Source organism: Papio anubis, chromosome 4, assembly GCF_008728515.1.
Source record: "Papio anubis isolate 15944 chromosome 4, Panubis1.0, whole genome shotgun sequence".
Lineage (NCBI taxonomy): Eukaryota > Metazoa > Chordata > Mammalia > Primates > Cercopithecidae > Papio > Papio anubis.
Window position 1 is genome coordinate 3,101,559 of NC_044979.1, and position 7,712 is coordinate 3,109,270.

At 51.3% G+C, this 7,712-nt stretch overlaps 1 long non-coding RNA gene across 1 annotated transcript; it reads right to left on the reverse strand.

Moving 5' to 3' along the window:
- Nucleotides 1-469: 469 nt before the first annotated feature.
- LOC103883370 lies at nt 470-7,364 on the reverse strand. The gene is made up of 3 exons (XR_645586.4): nt 5,443-7,364; nt 2,691-2,803; nt 470-2,552 (listed from the first exon to the last, which is right to left on the reverse strand). It is a non-coding gene; the product is annotated as an uncharacterized LOC103883370 (long non-coding RNA).
- Between the last annotated feature and the right edge of the window lie 348 nt (nt 7,365-7,712).

Genomic DNA, 7,712 nt, shown 5'->3' on the forward strand with positions numbered 1-7,712 from the left:
CGAATGCACCGAGCACACCTTTGTGCAAAAGGAGATGCTATGGAAGAAAGGATGACCGTTATCAGGAATCATCAGGAAAGCCTGTGGCTGCCTCGGGTCCACCACATGCTCCTGCCGTCATCAGCAGCACCAGGGGCCAGATTTCAACAGACAGCGAGGAAGGAAGGTGCCCCTTTAGTTTTCTTTTTGAGAATTCCAAGTTCAGCTTCCAAGAAGACCCTGCAACCCCAGTTTTCCCTCCCCACCTTCACCTCCTCTCTCCTTCCTCTGCCTTCACTCCCGCGCCCTCCCTTCCTCACCCCCCATCCCGCCTCTCCCTGCTGCACGGACTCCGGCCCGGCTGGTGGGGAGGATGTGCGGGAGCTCAGCAGAGCAGCGCAGTCTTCCTCCCTCCCTCTCACCACAGGCTCAGACTGAGCAGTCACCCTCCGGAGCAGGACGGCCTGCAGAGGCTGCAGAGATGTCCCCAGAGAGGCCTGCTCCTTCCCCATCTCCACGCAACGTAAGCGTGGATCTTCTCAGCCTCGGCGTGTCCGAGTGTGTAGCGTGTACATTCTCCTGCTTTTCTTCTTCTTCTTCCTCTTTCACTTTTCTCTTTTCCTTTTTTTATTTTTATTTTTGAATTTTAAATTTTTTATCTCAATAGGTTTTTGGGGAATGGGTTGTTTGGCTACATGAATAAGTTTTTAGTGGTGATCTCTGAGACTTCGTGCACTCATCACCCAACTACTTTTCTCTTTTCTTCTCTTCTTCCCTCTCCTCACGTTCCCCTTCTTTCTTCTCTCCTCTTCCCTCCCCACTTCTCCCTCTTTCCCGACTTCAGCATTCAAATCAAAACCAAATGCAATAAAGAATAAAAGTCCTGTGGTTCCCCAGCCCTCTGCCAAAGTGGGGAGAAGGGCACGTCTGAAACTCCCTGTCTGCTGACAAAGGAAAAGGTAGTGAAAAGCTCCCTCTTTCAAGAGACCTGGCCGCCGCCGTCATCCTGCCTTAGAATTAGACATCATAGACATCCAAAACAAAAACAGCAAATCCAACGCCATCCACGAGATACACATTCCCTAATTGCTAATGTTTCCTTTTGATAACTAAAAAGACTGTGCACATTAAATAAAAGGAGATTTAATTTCTAGTTTAAATACAGCTGCTGTGATTCTTATGCACCACACAGCTGTGGTGAGGCTGGCACGAGGCCACGACGCAGAGGCCCCTCGAGCCGGTCCGCATTGTCTCTGACACGCGTACACAGAGCATCCTGGAGTGCTCGGGAAAGATTTTTATTCATTCTCAGGTCTGCACTGCATCACGGGGATGAGCCTCACGAGCCCACACCTCGGGGCTCCTTGCACCTGTCAAATCATTTTATTTTTCTCCCTCTGGCAATGTTTTTTCTGTAGGGGAAAATAATTTGTTTTACCATTTGTCTTCCAATTCTGGGCAGAGACAGACCTAATCGAGTGCAATATTTCTTAGTCTTCCTAAGAAATTTCTTTTCAATAAAAAGGACTGATCACATGTTTTTATTTTGAAAACCACGAGAGCAAAATTTGGGCTTGGAGTCTTAAAGAGACATTGTCGATCTGGGTCTGTGTCTCTTGGGGTGGGGGAAAAGAAATCCCTGCCAACTGGTGTCATTCCCGACTCCTTTCAGAATGAAAATAATCTTAGAAGATACAGGAAAAAATTAGAAAGATTAAAGTCTTCAAGGACATTCTGGCCACTGATTTTAATTTAGGAGCTTTCCTCCAGGAAGCCTGAAGTATTTCCTGCTCTGTTCAATAAATGAGGATTGTTGCCGTTGGACTGCCGTGAGGCCAGCATTTCCTGGAGCCCTCCGCAGTACTGATGTGGGACCACTCTTCCTTTGAAAGGATTTAACCTCAGGAAGGGCCCTGCAGCCACCTTCGCCTTTGAGCATTTCTATGGCTCCCAAACTGTGGAGACGACCCACCTCCTTCGATGCCCCCTCCTCCTGACCACAGCTCTGCACGTCCGTTAACACTACCCTCAGCCTTCGGTCTCCAGCCTCTGACCCCATGTCGTTGAACACGAAACGGACTTCCCAGTGCAGCTTGCAGAGGCAGGGTGTGAAGACTGCGGCCCGAGGAAGAGCCAAGGTGACGTCCTAGCCAGTGAGGTGGAGACTTGGGTCTCACTTCCTCTTAGGAACGTCGCCCGTGCAATCCCTTCCCTGCAGACATGCGGTGAGTTCCCCGGGGCTGCCGTAACAAAGTGCACAGGCTGAGACTCGAACAACAGAAATTTATTTCTCACAGTTCTGGAGCCTGCAAGCCCAAGATCAAGATGTTGGCAGGTTTGGTTTCTCCGGCGGCCTCTCTCCTTGGCCATCTCCTCCCTACGTCCTCACATGGCCTCTCTGTGTGAGTCTGCGTCCTGATATCCTCTCTTCATCAGCCACATTGAACGAGGGCCACCCTAGTGACTTCATTGATTCCCTCTGTCAAGACCCCATTTCCAAATGCAGCCACCTTCTGAGGGACTTGGGGTCTGGGCTGCACCTTATGACTCTGTGGCCACGGCACACGCTGAGCCTGTAGGGAGGGTATGCAGTGAGGACCTTCCAGCCAGAATGCAGGCCAGGGCCACTCCAGGGTGACACACATGTCCTTTATCCCTTAGCCCAGGCCATTGGGACACAGCCACTCTGACAATCCTGGGAGTGAGCTCACCAATGGCAAGAGGAGGAAAGGATAAAGTGACCAAGCAGAGGTGTGGACAGGGACCCCAGACTCAGCTCAGCTATTCACAGACTCATGTGGCATGGGAAGATGACTTCGTTTCTCTGTGAAAGGAAGGGGTGGGGTAAGTGTCCTTGGAGGTTCTGGACATACCCCATGTTGACCAGATGCAGGAAAGAACATATAGTCAGCAAACTATAGCCTGAAGGCTACATCCGGCCCTGTATCTATCTTTGTAAATAAAGTTTTATTGGAACACAGCCACACTCATTCACTTACACATTATCTCCATGCCACCATGCAGAGTTGATGGAGACCATACGGCCTCTAGTGCCTTAAGCATTTCTATCTGGCCCTTTAGAGAAAACACCATCCAGTCCCTGGACTAGAGCCCTGAAACTGGGCAATGATTGACTTTTGTTGGGAGGGTGGCAGTTTGGCAGAACTGACTTACTAGGCCTCAGTGGGATACCCATTCATTTGCCATGATGTACAATATTTACTTGAGTCTGTGTGAGTGAAAGTTGAAACTTTGGGGAACAGCAGGCCACCCACCGTGGACCCAGAAACTCTCAGCCATGCAGGATTTCTACCACCACTGCCCCTGGGCCCACCAGACGGAGCCAACAAAAGGAATGGGAACGGGGAAACAGGACGAAGGCTGATAGACAGGGGTTATGGCGGGGTCCCACCACTGCCTATCTCGGGCAATAGAGTGTGTGTCTGAGATTAGAGGGCAGGGGCTGGGGGCAGCAGTCATTCAAGGGCTGAGAACCACGCAGGAAGGGAGTTCTGTAGGTGCGGAGGCACAGGAGGGTCACCCGCATCCCCATAGCTACGCTCCCTCCGATGCCTCTGCAGTGAGGACGTTCAAGACCTCAGCTGGTCCAAAGAGCGGTGCCACGTGGACTAGGAAAGGCCTGACACAGCTCGGGCGCAGGGCTCGCCGAGTAGCTGTAGCTGGTCTCCAGTTCCTGTCTCTACAGCTGTACGGGATGTGGTCTCAAGGGGCAGGGCTGTTGAGAGGAGCGGATGAAAGATCTGCTGCCCAGCACTCAGCTCAGGCCCTTCCATCTGAGCACCCAGGGCTCCTGCACCACTGGAGCCAGAGCTGGGCCCAGCTTCTATGTAGAGGGGACACCCTAACCCCGCCCTGACTCTCTCCACACCCACCCACCTCAGGGAACTGTGCTTTGGTAGGTAGAGAACTACTGAGGGTGTTTCTTGGATGTTCAAGATTTCACTGTGGTTTGAGGGATTATTTCTTCCCCTCAATGCCAAGAAAGGGAATTTAGCCACGTCCATGATGGCCAATATAACCTGTCTAGTCTGGGTAGCGTCTTGGGGGCCCCAAGTCCCACTGCCTCCAGGACAGCGTGGCCAAGGCCCACTTGAGTGGGTTTGCTCATGCCCCCATTCTTCTCTGATTTCTGTAAACTCCTGTTCATCACGCCAGAGAGCCTGGGTTCTGCCCCTGACCTGTGAGCCGGCCATCCAGAGTGGTGTGGGCCACGCCTCGAGTGTTCTGTCCTGTTCTCCCTCTGCTCCCTGTGCTGTGCTGCCCGGCTGGGTTGGCTGGGAAACCTGCCCCTCCCAGGCGCCCCAGCCTCTGCCCGTTGCTACTCTGTAGCTCCTTTCTCTGCCAGCCCTCTCTGGTTCCACCTCCATGTTCCAACAAACTCAAAGCTGGCCGTGCACTGGGGGTGTTCTGCTGACATCTCAGCCCCTTCCCGGGGCTGGCAGGTGCACGCTGTCAGGATTCTGGCGGGAGCAGAGAATCCCTGGCAGAAGGGCCTTCTGGAAACAGCCCTTGCTGCCCACCATGCAGCTCTAGGGTACTGGGCTCAGCATGGACGGCTGTAGGAAGCCCTGAGCTTGGGGTCCTCTGGAAGCTGAGCAGCAGTGCGAGTGTCTTCAGCAGCAATGCAGGAAAAACGAGCTGAGGCAGGGATACACCTTGGAGTCAACACCTCACAGGCTCGCTGGTCCGTGACGAGGTTTATGGAGTGCCCACCACGTTGAAGGCCCTGGGATCCCGCATGCCTCGGAGAAGGTGTTAGCCGACTGTGTTATGCAGGAGCCCTGGCCTCACCCTTCACTATAGAGAACCACCCAGCAGCTGTCACCCGTTCAGCACATGCACCCTGAGCCTTTCACATGAGCCAGGCACTCCTGAGGGCTGGGACAGAGCCGCCCCCAGCAGAGGTGCGGTTGCCCCCTCGGGACTGGACACACACTTGCATGCCCACATGCACGGTCAATACACAGACACACACATAAAAATGAGAGAGAGAGAGAGAGAGAGGAAACTGAAGGTCCAGAGAGAGGGGCTGGTAGCCTCGAGCCATGTGTCCTGTGAAAGAGGCATCAGGACCTGGACAGAGCAAAGCCAGGACTCTGCTGTTTCCTCAAATCCAAAAGCCGGGCTGGCCCTGTCTCTGGAGGGCACTGACATTCAGAGCCACCACTGTGCTGGTCTAGGAGAACACAAAGTGGACGGCCTGGCCCAGCCTCAGCTCAGAGGGATGGAGGGTGTTGGGCCGGCAGCACGGGACAGTTGGGCCTCCCAGAGGAGACATGGCAGCAGCTTCAAGGCTTTTCACTGCTCACTTTCCATCCTCTTCTCCTTTCCCTCTCTCACTTCCTCTCACTTCTTCCAGCCTCAGCCCTACAGTGCCTGTCTCCTCCAGGTTGCCCTTGTCCTCTCAGAGGCCCGACTGTCCCGTTGATCTTGATGTCTCACCCAGTCTCACACGTATCTTGGAGAACCAAGGAAATTCCAAAGGCTATAGTCTACGTTTGACAGTTCAGGCCGGGACGATCACTGTGGGGACAGCCTGGCCCTTGGGGAAGAGACAGAGAGACAGGCTGTGTTCTCTCACCTTGGCAACCTGCAGAACTCTGGGTAACACATTCCAGGTCTAGATGAGCTTTAGGGAATGAGTGAGCCAAGAGCCAGTTCAATATCAATGATGAAAGGGAGTTGAGTCCCTTCCTAGGTACCCAGGTCACCTCCCTTCTAGAGAGCTATGGGCTCATCAGACACCTACTCAGCAAGCCTTCACTCAGGGAGCAAGAGGACGGGAGGGATATTCCCAACAGTGTGCTGAGCCTGCAGGGTCACTCCTTTGTGACCAAGAGTACCTTTCAGGCGGCTGTATGCTTGGGTCTGCCAGGTACAGGCTTTCTCTTTGCTGGTCAACATGGACCACCATATTCCATAGCTTTCATCCTAAAATATTTCCGTCTTTCTCCACCCTGGCAATGCAGTCCACCAGGCCTGGTGGGGGCCGCTCTCGGGGGTGTGTTGAGGTGAGGCAGCTGCCTCATCTTCTGGGGCAAAGCAGGAGGTGGGATGCTCTATTTATAATTTGGGGGATTTTTGAAATCGTAACTCTTTCATTATAAAAATGCCTTAAGCTTTCAGACAGCAATCAAACACAGCAATATCCGGTGTTGTTAAAGAAGGACCTGCGTGTTTTTAAAAACATTATCAAAGAGCATGAGTCTAAATGATGTTCACCGAAGGAACACGCTGACAATACTTCTGACTAAGAGATGCAAATGTACGTACCGATAGGGAAGAACCAAAGCATTCATAACTGTGAATTATTTAATGTTCCTAATATCAGAGTCTTCCTTGGTGCGATATTATTTTTTGACATGAGTTTATAGATGTATTCTAATGCCTCTGGTATAACCAATAATTTACAACTCAACCAGGCATCTACTCTGTGGAGCAATTCAGGATTTTTGCCGTTGAAATCCCCTCAGGAGACCTGAAAATTCAGTTTGTTGTGTCTTTCTCTAAGACTTAAAATAAACTAACATGGAACTGAAAGATGCTGAGGTTCATTTGCACACCAGCCTCTTCTACAAAACGTGTTTGCACATTCCACTGAGAAAGGCCTCTGCTATGCTCCTTGGACTGCTTTAAAACGCTCCAGATTTTAAAGAAGAGCAGGTAGAACCTTTGTCACTTGGAAATGATACCGTTTGCTGGAATGAGTGGGCATCCATTTTGCTCATATAAACTCCTGGGCAGAAGAAGGAATCTCCCGTTTGGCATTCTCTGTGGTCTCTTGCACACTTGGAGAACATTTGTGGACTGAGTGGCAGCTCCGGTGTTTTAAAAGCTCAGGAAACTATTGCACGTATCGTGGAACAGGCCAATGGTGGAGCAAGTCTTTAAGTTACTGGGAGCCAAGGCAGGACTATCTGAAGCAGCCAGGGCAGACCCAGGGATTTGATGCATACCTGATTTTTAATGGCATGCCTGAAAAATCAGTGCCAGAAATACGATACCTAAAATAGGACAAGGGCAGCCACAACTTGGTATGCATCATGACAAACTATGACAAAGAACTTACTGAGTACTCTGCCCCATTTTCATAAGAGTGCTTGAGGGTCCTACGTGAGATTATCCTGTGAAAGTTCATTTTTGTCTTTCCCAAGAACACTCTGGTCTCGAGCTGCACCCAGTGTGGCTGCCACCCGCCTCCGTCGTCCCTGAGTCCTGGAAAGGTAGCCAGCCCAAACTGGGATGTGCCGTTCTAGGTTTTGAAGACTTAGTAAAAGGAAAAGAATGTGACCCTACCACGGACAATTCTTGACGTTGATTCTATACTGAAACGTAATCTTTTGTGCTGTTCAGTTTAAAACGTATAGTATTAAAATGAATTGCACTTTTTTTTTTTTTTTTTTTTTTAACTTTCAACAACGTGACTATTAGGAAATCTCGATGTCACATGCAGCTTGTGCCGGAAGCTGCCCTTGGTTGTCTGAGGATGGTGTCGGCCTAGAATAGAGAGGAGCACACAGATCTCACCAGGAGGCGGCATCTGAGGGGCCACACCAAGATCCAAGCAGTAGGTGATCTAGGAGTTCACAGCAGAGGGAGCGTGCTGGGACCCGGGAAGGCAGAGACAGTGTCCTGGAAGGGATGTTTCTTTTCAGCCTCCTGAGTAGCTGGGATTACAGGCATGCTCCACCACCCCTGGTTAATTTTGTTTT